The following is a 17013-nucleotide window of genomic DNA, read 5'->3' on the forward strand; positions in this document are numbered from 1 at the left end:
CTATGGGTACATATTTGAGACACTGGAAGAGGAAGAATAACTTGTATTATGTGAACGAGTTGGAATGAAGAGGAAGATTTCAACTCTGGATTTATGTGTGTATACGATGGTTAAATTTGCCATTCGTCAAGGAGACAAAATTATAGTTCTGGTCATTTTGTTGCAGCGCACTACCAGTCGAAAAGTCGATCGTCTGCAGCTGTGTCACCATATAGTGAGTGTACTTAGTCAGGGCTGGTTGTTCACAATGGACGTAGCAGTAAGTGATCACGTAATTTCCCATATTATCATATGGCAACAACGTCAGCTAATGTCTGAAAAGTCTTGCTCATTTCGGTACCTGATTTCGGGTAACTGACGACGAAGACGTCGTCTTCGTGGCAGTTGACGATTTCTGGGTCTCTCACAACATGTGGATTTACGAAATCGTAAAAAGTTAGCCCGTCACACTCGTACTGTCCAGGCAACCTAAAACATGTATTATGCTCTGCCATGACACCTAACCTGCGCAATCGCGATCACAGCAGCACCCGTCACCCATCCACCCTGTCAGACCAGAGGGTCTATTTTCGTTAGCAGCGCAGCCAGCGGTAGAAATGGGGCAGGGAGCCAGACAAACCAGAACACAGTACGACAGTTATCAGAAGTATCTCGGTCACTGGGGTAAAATGTAATTGACCTGTCAAAGAAAGGTTAGCTTGTCCAGAATTCTGCACAGTGAGACATTCTAAAATAAGTAAATACCGTAAAACCTATAGCTGTGGAAACGCAGCTGTCTGTGGCAGGGGTCGGCTGCGTCTATGTGGGTCATCAAAAGGTCAACCCCCGGGGTTGTCCTTTTGATGACTCACATTGACGCAGCCGACCTCGCAAAATACAGCTGCGTTCTCACAGCTAAGTTAAACCAAGTTGATGTGGACACATTAAAGTGATATTTTTTATTTGAAGTTCATTACGGACGTAACTGCCGATAATGACCATAAATTTACGTGACTTGTGGGTTGGAGAAATTTGAAAAAAAAAACATCGAGTCCTAGATAAATGTCACGTCCAAATATATACGTACATACGTACGCTAGTAAACACACACACAAATATAGACAGACAGATAGACAGAGACATACATGCATGCATGCATGCATACTTTTAGAATACGCCATGGGCAAATTGTCAATCACTTTTTGTCGTCGGTCGCGTGAGCGAGGAACACGGCACTTAAATTGTGTACGGAGCAAATGCCAAATCACCTTGCACAACACGTACCTCATTTCAAAGATAGCATAGGCCTAGAAATTTAACTCAGACATAGTTACGATACTTTTCGAGAACAAACATCAACTAAATCTCAGCGGCGCCAACAATGCGTAACGTCGTGTTCGACCGTACCCTGGTTGCAATGCTTATGGAGACCATGGTACACTCTTGTGTTTTCTTAATTCGAATTTTTGTTGTCGTAGTCTATGAAAATATTGATTTCATTGCACACTGACTTCCCTTGTTGTAGTGGAAACTGCATGTCAACCGCACTATAGTACTCTATACGTCGAAAGTTCAGACTCTATCTGGATAGGAACGTCATATTGGGGACAAAACTAAGACAGAAGGACTCAAAATTTGGTAAGTGGATGTATTTTGCCAGACTCTAAAAATTATGACTTATTTTTATAAAGTTTCACGTCGGACAAATTTCGATCGCGGGAGAAATACGGGCCGCGATGTTGTTTGTTTACACTGACTAGCACATCAAAGATCGACGTCAAAAAGTTCCGACGCACGTGCACCAAAATTGATGACATGGGCGCGTGTTGTCGAGACGTTGAACGACCTGAGTGTAAATCCCGGTATTTGTGTGTGTGTGTGTGTGTGTGTGTGTGTGTGTGTGTGTGTGTGTGTGTGTGTGTTTAAAGACGACAAACTTAGCTTTGGCATGTGATAAACACACACACATACCATGCCATAGCCAAGGACCTCTTCGGTTTCGGTGTCCCCTCGGGGGCAGCATAGCATACACGGTACCGAGGAGAGGTGTCAGATCACCCATGTCTCATTCAGCGAGACAAGCAAATACACCATATCTCGTTCAATGAGATCAGCATCAATAACATCTAGTGTACAGCCTTTATCATTTCATTACATGCAATTTGTGTCTACCATCTCATCGAATAAGACCGCTGTTGAGAGACACGGTCGCCTGTGGATTGACCCTTCACGGCGAAGCTCCTCTGGGTTGCAGGTAGTTGCAATAATTGTAGCCGCCCACGGGCAGTGCGCTGGCTTCTCCTAAGTTTTCATGTTGACTATGTAGCGCCGGTAGGAGCACTACGCAGTCAACATGACGATCCGATATTCCTACACCGTAAGATAGTGGTCAGTGTCTGTGGACCGAAAACAGCAAGTGGGTCAAGGTTAAAATGATTTTCCACAATTGCTTTTATTTGCCAATTTTGACAATAATTTTGCAATTTTGTGACAATGTTGAAGATTTTTGGATGTTTTATTTGATGTCATGCGATCGTATTCCCGCTTGAATTCTTATGTTTAGGGAGTAGAGAAAGAAAATAATAGTAACGTTAGAAATAGTTTAACACCAAATAAGTTAAAGGTTGATAATGAAGAAGTGACTGACAGCAAAAAAATTGCTGAGGTTTTCTGTAATTATTTTACAAATGTTGGTCCCAATTTGGCGTCACAAATTACAACCAATGTCAACTTTAAGCAATATCTTAGGAGAAACCACAATAGGTCCTTTTTCTTTCATCCTGTTGTTGCAAGTGACGTCGTTAATGAATTACGCTCCATAGATCCAAAAAAGGCCACCGGTCATGATTTATTCACCCTTTATTAGTCAAGGAAGTAGTAAAGAAAACGTGGACAACTGGGATGAAGTAAGAATTTTACACCCCATTTTATTCATTTATCTACATGAAGCGAAGGAAAAATTAACCATCCATGTAACTAAAGTATAACCCTGACCTATATACGAACTCACGCACGCGCAGCAGTGCATTGTCCTGAACTAAGCGGGGAAATTCCCTGCTGAGCATGTTTATACACGTTCCGAAGGTGTACGGGAAATTCCGTGTGAGTCATCACCATCAAACTAGCCTATATAAAGGACCTGTGTTGTCAGTCCGGCCGGCCGGTCGCGGAGTCTAGCTGATGTTGAACACGAAGTTCCTATCGGTACGAACTTGTTCACCTGATAGATAAAATTTTAGTAATTTCCTCTGAACTTAAAATGTGACGGAAGACCATTACTTCAAATAATATGAGACGTTTCAGATGAATGGTACTGATATCTAAAGTGTTCACTCTTTTATCTCTACGTACAAATGTAGTTCCTAAGTCGTTCTCTATTCTATTCCCACCAACAAAACATTCAATACTCATTTCCCTCCGCGATCTTTATCAATACTTATGATAATATCACAATTGTTCTGTTATCTGTTTTCATAGCATAATATCCAACCAAATCGTCAAATTCATCTCCAGTAGCTAACTTTACACATCTAATGAGAACTGTACCATGTTGAAGTATTTTCATATTATCAGTCATCTGTTGATTTACAGTCTGTAAAGTGAGAACAGCTGCTCATCACCGACACTTTTAAGACCCAGTTTCTTTAAAGTTGTGTCCCAAAATAATCTTACTGGAACTCCGCTAGCTGTATACGAGCAATAATTCTCCCCCTCGTTTATCCACCTTCTTAGTGTATTATCTGCCTTCATTATTGTATTAAGAGGACTAATTTTAAGGTGAATCGGTATACAAGAAGTGCAATGTATGGATTCGTAGGAGTAAGCCAACTACGAAATCTAACAATTTATATTTGTTTACATTGCTATCAAAATAAATCACATTCGGAGTTCCTGGTGGTTCAGCAACACCTCCTGCAATTTCACTACCCAATATATCTAAGATGTTACGCGGCACATTATAAGGCATGAATTTCTGACTACCGATCCCATGTCAGAGCAAAAGGAGTAGAATCATTCGAAGCCTTTGTGGCGTCAATTACAGTTTCATCAATGTCTTTAAGTTCGGAAAATTCTACAGCATGTTCGTGGGGTGGCGCCGCGGCATTGGCTAAAACGAAATATTTTTCGCGGTCTTTATAACGAAGGACGTAATCCTTATTATGATTAGCAGCCATCTTAGTATTATTGTTAACTTTAACATCACTCAGATCTTCAAGCTCAAGATTTTGCATACGAATTGTACCTAGACCGAAGCCACTTGGATCAGACATACTCCGTAGGGACCTATATACAGTGAAAATTAAAATAATACCTTGTAATATACAATACACAGTCATGGCTTCAGCTATAGGAATGACAGTTCTCGGTGCTGTATTAAATGCAACGGCATTTACAGGAGGAATATTATCGGACAAAAGCTTTCTGGTAATGGTGACGCTCTTATTGAAGAAAAGGTCCGACATGATAAAGCATTAGAAAAATTTGAACATGATCGCAACGTCTGGTCAGAAAAAAGATTACTACAGGCTGACTGGGAAAGAGAAAATCAGGCAAAGGACGCACATGCTGCGGCAGAATTAAGAGATACAGATGCAGAAATACTGGAAGAAGCAGAAGCGGTGCAAAGCAACTCTACGTCAAGTCCAGTTCAATTCTCAGATTATTATCAACCCAGCCCTGAGCAAAAGAAATATGAGATGATCTATATTGCTGGAGGATTAGTCGTGGGATGGTTTATCTTCCGATAGGGTTACACCGGTAGGGCCCCGCTTCGGGACTACAATAATTCAATACAAAAGTTAATTGGCCAGTTATTGAAATCGATCATGTTCCCATCCTGATCCGTTATCCAGATACGAATTGAATTCATGTAATCTCCCCCTTTTCTCAATGGCATAGAAATTGCTCCGTTTTTAAAATCGTAAGTAACCTTTTCACTTATTTCTCTCGTATCCCGGATGGGAAGTATTTGTAAACAGTTCGATACTTTCCCCTGTATGTATCCTCCGGAGGCACCCGAACCAAATGAAACATAATTTCCAGTAACATCGACTACATCTGAATGAACTATATATTTAGTGACTGTTAAGAAATCCACTTTCTTCGGACTAATAGTACTTTTTATAACTGGGTTGTCCTCAGGTTTATCTGAAAAACCAACTACGTTGGCAAGCTACCTGTGGCATTGAAATAGACTTTAACATCTTTAGCCAAAGTTAGATAAACATGGTTTGTCGGCAGATGTTTTTTCAAAATTAATTTTTTGCTTCAACCCGATTGCTTTGTTTAACGTATCGATATTGTAGTTACCTGGACGTATTGATTTAGTCTTCTTCGGTTGGTCACCTTCTTGATATTTTATTACATTATTCGTCGATGTTATGTTATGCCATGAATTATATAGTCCGCACTCTAGCAGTCTTATCTTCGTAAACTGTGTCGTGTCAATGCAAGGGTAAAATTAACAGTAACAGGTTCACCTGTTTGACTTTCAATCCAAATGATCATTGTTGTGCGTTGTATGTATATATTACTAAGTATAAATGTTCGATGAATATTATTATTACGAAGTATAAGGTTCTGCAGGAATAATATTTTTCTGTTCAAGGAGATCTTTGGTCGCAACCGCGGCAGCAGTCGCACCGCCTAATTTTGCCAATCGAGTTAAATTTGGTCGACTTGGATCGCCAACCTCTATTTTCAGAAATTTGCTGGAGATCATAAGATATCCCATCGCAAGTCCTGCGATTACAATACCATCGTACATTGTGTTTACAACTGTTTTAATATCCATGATTGCTGACTAGTATATAAAATAAAAAATAAAAATAAAAAATATGGGAGTTAATCCATCTCATACAATGTAGAGGAGCTGGAAACCTCTCCCTCCCCCTCCCCCTCCCCCTCCCCTCCCCTCGGAACCCCTGTCGGAACTGTTCTGGAGGGAGCTGCTACGGGCTCTGTTTTTTTTGCTTTCTGAAGCGGTTCATCTTTCCGGGGAGGACAGGGGGTATGCCGAGCACGCCCCCAATATAGCCCTAATGCAGTCAATGAAACTCCCACAATTCCTAAAACAAGATAACATTTATTATACCAGCTATCACACTGTTCTTTCATTGTAGGCGGTAGGTCTGCCGCTACCACATCGCTATCCCCTCCCTCCCCCACCATTGCTTGGCGTTTCTTCTCCTTGTTTTGCCTGTTCCATTCCGCTAGTCGCTTGCCCGCAGCAACTCTCCCTGGATGCTTCGGTGGCATTGTAACTTTCTCTATGTTGCGCTGTGACGGAGTCGGGAAGGTCGTCGTTTGCGGTGTGGAGGTTGTTTCCGTTTGCTGAGTCGGAACCGTTTGCGAAGTTGAATCCATTTATTTCAGGTACTATATTAAACCCGATTTTTTTAAAATTTAAATGTTTACCCGTAATTAAACCGGTGGAAATTAGAGCAATCAGGGGCCCCCACGTGTACGCTATCCGTCCTGATAATCGTTTTATTTCACTGTTTAGAATAAAATCCTTTTTAAGATCAGTGGCATAGTTATCTCGATCATCGATTGGAACTACCTGACTTATTGCGCGGGCTCCTAGATCTATGAAACTTTGAGTGATGGTATCACTTATAAGAGAACTGTATCTCGCTTCATAGACTTTAAATGCTTTATTCACCGTTTCATCTCCCCATTTTTCTACGTCAGCAACTGAAATCTCCTTACCAAAAAATAACTTACTTTGTCCACTTGCGATGACACAGAGTATTTTTTCACGCTTTGTTTCTATTATGGATCGAGCGTCTGAAGGCGCCGAAGGCACCGAAGACCCTTCGGAACACGTATTTGCCGCTGCCGATGACTTTATTAATTCTCCATTGTTTGCAGTATGTTATCTATTCTTAGTAAAAAATAAAAATTCGTTTAAACCTGAATCCGAAATAAAGTATTAACATAGTCTGGAATGTTAGTACCCCTAACAGAACCGTACCGATAGGGATTCCGACAGGGATTCCGAGAAAATTCTCCTCCATTTAAATCTATATGTATATAGAAACACGAATAATGAGTACAGACTTATTCCCAGTTGCTTTTCAATTGAATAAGACGAGCGTACCGACAGTACAGCATGCTGATATTCCTTCCAAACCGGACGGGGGAATAAAACCTATTCTCATGGACTTAGAAATATATGTAACGCCGACAGATAAATTTACTTTTCATCCACGGGATGTGTTCAAAGATAACGTAATCACTCATCGATCAGCTAAAGAAAGTAATGTCTGGCTGGGCAGCCCAAAGATGAAATACTGGGACCAGCAACTGAATTTCGCTGTATGGTGTAGCACGACTGGTTGTGGTATATCATTCACCCATCTCTTCGATAAGAAATTTCCTCCGCAAATACGATCATTCTGCCGTTTCCATGTATATTTTACAATACGTCGTATCCTTCACGAAATGGGCGTTGCACTTCCAGACGATACCCCCACCTTCAAAGCGGGCGACAATCCGTACAATCTCGTCCAATATGAACTTCTATGTACAGAATTGGAAATATAAGTCCAACGAAGTCCGACTTTCGTTATCGAAAAGGTCAAAATAAAGGTCTTGGTTATGGATATGAATATTACACTAATCGTGGTCCCGTTCGACAGCCAAAAGCGATATACAACGGTCATGACTTTTTCCTCTCCGCCGACGGAGGCGTTTTCTATACACATACCATTTTTGGAAAGAAAAAACATGTACTGCCCGACAAAGACAGACCACACTATTATTTCTTCCGAAATGATGGATCGGAGGGACAATACAATAGTTTCATTCCTCTGAAGGGAGACTCGGGACTAACAAAGGCCGGTCTCGCTCGCCTCAACGAAAGTCTTGAAGCCTACGTATATTGCATACTCGGTGCACAAGCAAATATTCGCAGTACCATTGTGGGTGATACTGGCAGTGCACAGCAAGTCCGAAAAGAATTCGGCGTTCTCCTCGAAGATGAAATTCGCAATACCGACAAAGTAATTAGTTATAGGCGATATCAAGACACAATAATGAATACTGGTGTCAAACTTGATATGGCTGTTTCTCCCAATTTACTTCTCTTACCGTCTGAGATGGTCATTCTTTCGGGCCCGGCAATCTCGGGTTATAATAATGAATTGCAATACGCAACAGAATCTATGTCCTTCGGGTGAACGGTGATATAAACACGGAAGTTCGAGAAAGTGCTGTACACGAGATGGAGGGGGAGGCGGATCCTGTGAAGTGGCAGGACGAGCCCGGAGAGTCACCTCACAATGACACGACTCGGATTCGGTCCCCTCCCCTCCCCTCCCCGGAACGGGCAGCATCTACGACCAGCGTAGACCCTATTCACGAATATGGTAAAATTGGTTTGTTATCTTTAGCAATATTCATTACATTAATGTACAGTATATAGATCCGATGTATGCAACTGTACCATTCAACATGATTGTAACTGGACCGACAAATTCTGGCAAAACGGAATATGTAATGGATCTCCTCACCGGTCCGTACCTAGGAAAATTCGAATATATAGTTTTCATTTGTCCGACATTCATGAACAATAAAACGTATAATAAAAGATTCATTTTCACCGATGACAATGTGTTTGTGTTTCCAGTCGGACTCGATGCTGTGGATGATACACTAGCCTTCGTACGGAACGAATGGGCCGGTACAAACACTTTAATAATCCTCGATGACTGCGCCGCGTCCAAAGATATGAAGAAGCGCAGTGACGTTTTAGTCAAACTTGGTTTCAGCGCAAGACACGACGGATTATCTGTCTGGGTTCTGACTCAACAATATACTAGTATTAGTAAACCATTTAGGGAAAACATACAGATGTTAGTACTATTTTACACACCGAACAAGATAGACAACAAAACTATTATAAAAGAATATGGAATGGAGGTGTCAGAACAGGAAGCCGTGGGCCTAATCAAGCAATTGAAAAGTAGGCCATTCAGTAAACTAGTATTTCATTTACGGCATCCGTACGACATAAAATTTTTCGTATATATAGCAATTATGGAAGCTGAAGCCGAAGGCTCCGCTGAAGGCACTCTTAGAGAATTATATTACAACCCGAAAACTGGTTTTGGAGGTGTACAAAAATTGTATGACGCAGCACGCGCCAGTGGACTCCACGTTACTAAGAAAGAGGTACAGGACTGGTTAAAAACTCAGCTAACTTATAATCTTCATAAACCGGTCCCTCGTACTCGTGGCGCGTTCCGAAGGGGCCGGCGCGTTTTCGTAACATCGATAGACGCTCAGTGGGAAGCTGATCTCGTGGAATTCTCTCGTGGAATTCCCTTCATCATTCGCAAAAGAGAACCGTAACATTCGATACATGCTAACAGTAATCGATGTACTCAGTAAATACGCATGGGCCAGGCCGATACAGTCAAAAACGGCTGATGATACGTTACAGGCACTACAAGACGTGATTAAGAAATCCGGGAGAAGGCCCGACAAACTTCAGACAGATGAGGGGCGGGAATTTACTAATCGAAAAATGCAGGGGTGGTTGGAGGAGTCGGGAATTCACTGGTTTCACACCTACAGTGACAAAAAGCTAGCGTCGTGGAACGTTTTAATCGGACCCTCAAGACGATGATGTGGAAATACTTTACATACAGACAGACACGTGAATGGCTTTCTATTTTACCAGAACTTCTCGAGAATTACAACAACACCGTTCACGGAAGTATCAAAATGAAACCCAGGGACGTAACAGAGGACAACGATTGGCAGGCATTTTATACACTATTCGGTCCTGAGTTGGCAGCCGGGGGAGCCAACCCTGAATTCAAGCCGGGAGAACGTGTCCGAGTTACAAAATACAAGACCACTTTTAAGAAAGGATATTTACCAAATTGGACAGAGGAGATTTTCGTAGTTTCAAAAGTTGTGTACGCAGCTGGCTTGGGAACACCACCAGTTTACAAATAAAAGATCTGAATGGAGAGGAAATACTCGGCACTTTCTATTCTGATGAACTTCAGAGCGCCCTTTCGGAAGGTGCCGACGAGCTGTACAGAGTAGAACGAATTTTGAAGACGAAAAAAATTAGAGGAAAGAAATATTATCTGATAAAATGGCGCGGTTATCCGGAAAGTTTCAATAGTTGGGAGCCAGAGGAAAATGTTATTAGTACTACGTAAGTACTTTGTAAGTTCCTGTGCTGGTACTACGTAAGTACTTCGTAAGTTCCTGTCCATGGTACTTGTCAAGTACTACGTAAGTACTAACGTAAGTATTTACGAAAGTTATTCAATAAGTACCATGGAAAAAGTCTTAATTTCTTGAAAGAAGAAAGTGTCAGTTTACCACCTCGCTTCCACCCACCTGGCCAAGTATTTATCATGTACTGTCGTAAGTAATGTTCACTTATTGCATCTTTTTCGGCAGTATGTGGATGAGGTGGTACCCCCTCAGTTCCTGAACATATTAAGTTTGCAAGATCTTCAAAGCGACTTCTCATGTTGCCACGGTCCGTTCTTTCGAGCGCCCCTTTTTCAGCTTTATCAATAAGTTCTGGCTGAAGTATAATGTACACAACTGACATGAACCATAGACAAGTAACTCCAAAGTCCACCCTTTTCATCATATCAAGTGCTCGTAAGTCAAACGGAGCATTATAAGCACACACTGTTTCACAAGCATTAAGAAGTTTGTGTAGGTTCTTGAGTGAGACTCGACGTTGTTCTAGTTGTTCTTGACCAGGTGGATAATAAGCTTTTTCAAGTTCCTCCTCCTCGAAACCGTCTATTAAAAATCCCTGGCTGCCGCTATCGCGTGAGCTGCCCCATGCAATTCCAAAGTCAAAAGCTCGTGGATATTCTACTGGTCCGACTGTCTCGGTATCAATTGTTGGATTAAGTATGTTCTTGAGAACTTCAGGCGTAAGGGGCTGACTAATTACCAAACATGGAAGCCTGTAGTCGTGGCAAATTTCTAAGAAAGTCTGTTTGAACTTGTTGTGAATCTCTTCTAGTTCTTTTAAGGCGGTTATTTCGTACGACCTGGCTCGAGTCAACACATTCCGCCTGCAATAATCCCAAGGCATATCTTTGAATATGATAATGAAACTATGCAAATGGTCAAATGCTCTAGAAACAATCTTTTTTTCTTCCCACTCCGTGGAAACGCCCCGGATTCGAGAAAAAGTCAGATGTTGAATTATGGAAGAGTCACAAATAATGTAGCGTTCCGAAGGAGAGGTCCTCCCAGCCCGACATTGTAAACTAAGAGTATGTTCTATAAACTGATTCTGAAAATCGGCAATCGAAACGTGGCGCTCATTATAAAAGTCGGCAATGTTGCTAGAAAAACTAGTGTCAAATTCTGGTACGTGAGACGCAGACAAATTTACTGCATCGTAACTCTTACCACTTCCAGTTGGTCCATTTATGAATATGTATGACATTTTGGGGATACTATATCATAGAAATTTTTTTAAAAATTTTTTTTTATTAAGATATATACGATAAGACAATGACAATCCTTCTATTTCAGATGCAATAAAAATACTTGAAACCGGAGAAAACATCAAAATTGATGATGGAGGCAAATTAGTATTTGGTGAATATGTAGATCCTATTATATATGTAGACAGTGAGCTAGAAGTGGTTTTCCCATCGGACCTAAGTACGGTTCTAAAGATCCTGCTACATGCGATGAAATGTGTGTCCGTTGGCAACCGAGTCTTCAAAAGTTTACCGATTTAATAATATTCCGTACCCTAGGTGAAAGTTTCGATGCAAGCACTGCTAAAAGTTATGCTGCAAGCCTGGCCGCTCACTCCAAGAATACTACTGGATTTTACAATCCATCTAAAGTGTATCAGAAGCGAGGGAGCGAGACACAGGGCGTGGCGTATTTTAAATTTCGATTTAAAAGAGGGGGAGGGAGAGGGAGAAATCACGATTTCGCTACATGTATTGATATGGTTCAAGAAATTGACTGCGGTTTTAAAACAGTGAGTCCGTTACTACCAGTCCGAGAAAATCCTGCTATTGTACCTCGTAATATCCGGAAAGGTAGTAAGATAGAATTCTTAGCATTTAAACCGCGCTTAAGTAAGCGTGGCCTTTCTTTCACTGTTGAGAGATTAATATTTTGTGCTGCACCTAATAACCAGAAATTCAAGATGCGGAAGAAATAGTCGACTTAGAAAGATTAGGTGAGATATATAAACAAATAAATGCTGACAAAAATATTATAGTGGATTTTGATGACCTATCATAAAATAATTATTTTTCATTTTTAAAAAATTTTAGGATAGTATATATCATAAAGATTATTATGGCCCATCGATTACATGAAGCATTCAAGGGAGCAGTTTTACGAAAAGAATTTCCTGAAGTCAAGCGAGTCGAGGATATCGGGGAGCTGGTGGATATTGAAGGTATGGTCAAAGGGGGAAAGATGTACTCTGTTTATACCGAAATGGAAGTCAAATTATCGGATCCGAAAACTGGTAATACACAACCGCGTACATTGTATGTTAAATTAAAAGATACATACACAAAAGATGTAAGAGGATCGGGATCGGATGTGGGGCAACAATTAATAGATCGCTACGACCTTATGCTTGATACAATTGAAAATGTTGAGGGTTCTGGTCTCGTTCTCGAGGAGATACTTAATTTTGAAGTAATTCTAGTAGAAGTTTTACTCGGGGCTGGGGCTGGCGCAGTCCAACTTCCCAGATGGTTAAAAATAAGCATTGTGTTAGCGATCTGGTGCTACCTTCGGGCAGCGAGAACTGTTTTCAATACGCCATCGTAGCAAGTTTAAAGTTGACCGACCCCGAGTTTCGTGAAAAGAAATGTGGTCAGGTAAGGAGAAAATGGAATACGTACGCCCCATTTATGCTGACTACTGTTGGGAAGGTATTCCCTTACCCCACGCCCGCCGATCTGACTGTATTCAGGCGCTTCGAGCAGCAAAATCCAGGCATCAAACTTCAAGTATTTCAGATCTACGAAAATGATCCCGCTCCCCCGTCCGACATAACTGTGTTATATAGTGCCCCTGGCGGAGCCGAAGGTGAAGCCGATAGGAATCAAATAGCAAATATCTTACTGATAGTTGGCGAAGACGGCGGCCGTTCTCACTTCGTACCAATTACTGCGGAAAATCGCCTTCGTAATTCTCGTACTAATCGAAAGAATGAGCGCAGACGGAAGTGTATTTGTATGGTTTGTAAAAGAGGTTTTAAGTCAACAGAAGAATTAGAAAAACATCAGGTATACTGTGGAACAGACACTGCCCAGCCAGATTTTCCTAAGGAAGTGTGTCAATTTGAAGGACATCGGAAGAAGGTTCCTTCTCCCTACGTCGTCTATGCAGATACTGAGGCAATTATTGAGAAGGGGACCGGCCGGCACATTCCAATTTGTCTTTCGTATGTTATTGTGGAACGGGGCCCGGGCCGACCCACTGTTTATGGTAAAAGAACATTCACAGGTCTCTCCTGTGTTACAGACTTTCTAAAGGATATGAAAGAACGGGCCGAGTATTATTCTAAATCGTATTATTGGAAAATAATACCGATGAGGGATCCTTCTAATTACCGGCGCGACGGATGTGATCCAGTCTGTATTGCATGTGGAGAGCCGGCAGGATACCGAGTAGTGAAGGAGGAGGCGACCTTCTATTGCGAAGGATGCCGGCCGTCGAGAACCATTCCTATCTACTTTCACAACCTCAAGGGATACGATGGTTCTTTTATTTTGAAAGAATTACATGAAATCGACGCCGGAGGGGGACCAGAGCCTAAAATCATAGCTAAGACGAGCAATGGAGGAATTATGGGTCTCTCGAAAACATTTATTTTTCACGCCTCAATTGTTGTTGCCGGAGGGAAGAGGGAGATAAAGAGACGTTTCTTTTCTATAAAGTTTATGGACAGTGCTCAGCTGATGATGGGGTCATTGGCGAAGTTGGCAACGACTGTGCCGGACCACGGATGGACGGCAGTACCACTTACGTACCCGGACATTCAAAGGGCGAAAGGTTTCTTCCCCTACGAATATTTAGACTCGGTTGACAGACTGGGAGAGGGTGAGCTCCCGGAGAGGGGGGAATTTTATAGCGAATTGACGGAAGAGGGGATTTCGGAGTCTGATTACGAACATGCATTAAGAGTATGGGACGAAGTTGGATGTAAGACGATTCGTGATTATATGGAATTCTATTGTGAGACTGACGTTCTACTTCTTGCAAATATATTTGAAAATTTCCGTGACACATGTTTAGAAGCGTACAAGTTAGATCCAGCCCACTATATGTCAGCGCCTGGCTTGACATGGGATGCTATGTTACTTTACACGGGTAATAAGTTTGGGCTCATTCAAGATGCTGAGCAGATGACTTTCGTACAACGGGGAATACGAGGAGGTATCAGCCAGTGTAATATTCATTATTTACAGACAAATCATCCGGCTTACGCTGGCGCGGAATTACGATCCAGAGAAGCCGGTGACCGAAATAAAATATCTCGATGCAAACAATCTCTACGGCTGGGCAATGAGTCAGGCAATGCCTACGGGCGGACTTCATTGGATGACGATGGAAGAGTGGGAGGAATGGCCGCCGGCGGGGCCGAGGCGGAGCCGGCGGGGCCCGAGGCGGAGCCGGCGGAGCGGGGGCCCGAGCCGGCGGAGCTGGCGGAGCGTGGGGACCTGGTTCCACCTTTCCACCAAGTTTTCTAGAAGTAGACTTAGAATACCCAGCCGAATTACATGAAGAACACAGCGATTTGCCATTAGCACCGCATCACTATGAATTTCCGAGGCAGGGCGGTCGACTGATTACAAGTGTGATGGATAGAGAGTCCTATGTCTTACACTACAAGTTGCTGGAATTCTATCTTCGGATGGGAATGAGATTGAAAAAGATTTATCGGGTGCTTGCTTTCGATGAAGCTCCATGTCTCGCGAAATATATTGACTTTAACACTAAAATGAGGGCAAAGGGAGGACAGATTTCGAAAAGAATTTCTATAAGCTGATGAATAATGCAATGTTCGGTAAGACAATAGAAGATGTTCGAAAGTACAGAGACTTTAAATTTGTTTCGGACTGGAACGGCACGGATAGTGGACGTAAAAAGATTCAGAAGTATAATCCAAAGATGAAACATATAACTTTCATAACTTCCGAAGAGGATGGTGATTCCTGCGACAGTGCCCTACTGAGAACTGAAAACGGATGAGCATAGATATGTAAAACCATTTTCATCGGCGCCGCAGTACTGGAACTTTCTAAGCTGCTTATGTATGAGACGCATTACAATTACTTTCGGGTCCAGTTCCCTGGAATAAGATTAGCCTACATGGATACTGACAGTTTTGTTTACAGTGTACCAATACCCTCCCCGAACCCGGACGGCACACGCGTCAGCACTTTCAATGATATAGTTCGGGAAGATGTGGAAAAGAATGGTGAGAAGTCTATATATGATACTAGTGGGATGAGCTCCGCAATAGGCCCCAACTTTCCGAAGATTAATAAAAAAGTGATAGGTAAATTTAAAGATGAGTTGAATGGTGAACCTATTCTTGATTTTGTCGGCATACGCTCGAAAGTGTATGCTTTTCGAACTCCAACTTCGGAGACGAAAAAAAATAAAGGGGTGAAAGATGTTTGTGTTAGAAAACATTTGAACTTTGAAGATTATAAAGATCTGTTTGAAACTGGGAAGAAGCCGGAGCCGGCACAATTTGTACAGTTTGTACGGAAAAAGGCTGGAGAAATCCGTAGTGAAAAGCGTAGTAAAATCATGATGGCGCCAAATGATATCAAACGTGTGCAGCTATATAATCCAGACACGGGCGAATGGCTGGCAGAAACATGGCCGATAGGACGGACGACGGGTCATGGTTATGGTTAATATTGTAAAGACTTTAAATCTACTATTTTCAACAGTGACCTGGGCATCACTGATAACATAAATGTGGGCAAATATATTATCATTGTGAGCGTCATCGCCACCCCACTCAGTATCTTTCTTCAGGATCTCAAGTTGAATTCCGTCCTTTGTGTTCATTACTTTTAAACCATTTCCATGAAACTCAATATCTTTAAAACTACGCAGATCGATAAACAGACAGAATTTATTCTTCAAATAATCGACCTCATCTATATCAATTTCACACCAATCTTTATCTTCAGCAAAATACCGTCGTGTTTCTTTCCAAAATTGTCTTGGTATCATCTTCTGAGCGTACACTTTATTTGCAATGCCTTCGATTGATACAGACACAGATTCAATGGATGGTTAAAGAAAAGTTCACTGTTCAGTTCTGCCTGATTCTGATTTTTAGTGAAGAGTATAGCGATACCTCTAATGCTACGTCGTGGTACATTTATATTTTCATTGATAACCGTGTCCGATTCTTTGAATGGGATTGTTCTAAAATAATGTATATGCTCGTAAAGGTAACTTTTTCCACCGTTGTAATAACCAGCAGTTGACCTCGCGAGATTGAGGTCAGAAATTGTTTCGTATTCCATTTGAATGTTTTTAATTTATAATTGGCTGTAACAACCTGATTACTAACAAGTAATTGGGAGGCGGGTGCCAACGTAATTTCCCATTCAATATGACTCCCTAACGCTTTTGGATATGCAACTCCATGACCTGTTATTAGGGGATGAGTGAGACGAATAGCATATTTTGTTCTATATGTGTTGAGAAGTAAAATATCACCCACGACGGCGGCATCTGCATCTTTCGCAACACTTCTCAATTTTCTTAGATTTTCGTTCTGAATTCCGTACAGTGTCATGTTCGTTCTCTCCTTTTTATGTTTGAAGAGATCACGATAACATTCAATAAGGTTATATTTATTCAAATCGAAAGTGTCTGGCCCTCAAATGTGAGTTTCATACGCTCCACCAAATTTTTTGCAACATTTTGTACTACTCGGTTATATTCATCTCCCGTTACTTCGAGATCAAAACCAGGTCGAAAGTATCTGGAACTAAGAGTACTCCGCTTTCTAAC

This window comes from Ptychodera flava, chromosome 7 (assembly GCF_041260155.1).
Source record: "Ptychodera flava strain L36383 chromosome 7, AS_Pfla_20210202, whole genome shotgun sequence".
In the NCBI taxonomy this organism is placed as follows: Eukaryota; Metazoa; Hemichordata; class Enteropneusta; family Ptychoderidae; genus Ptychodera; species Ptychodera flava.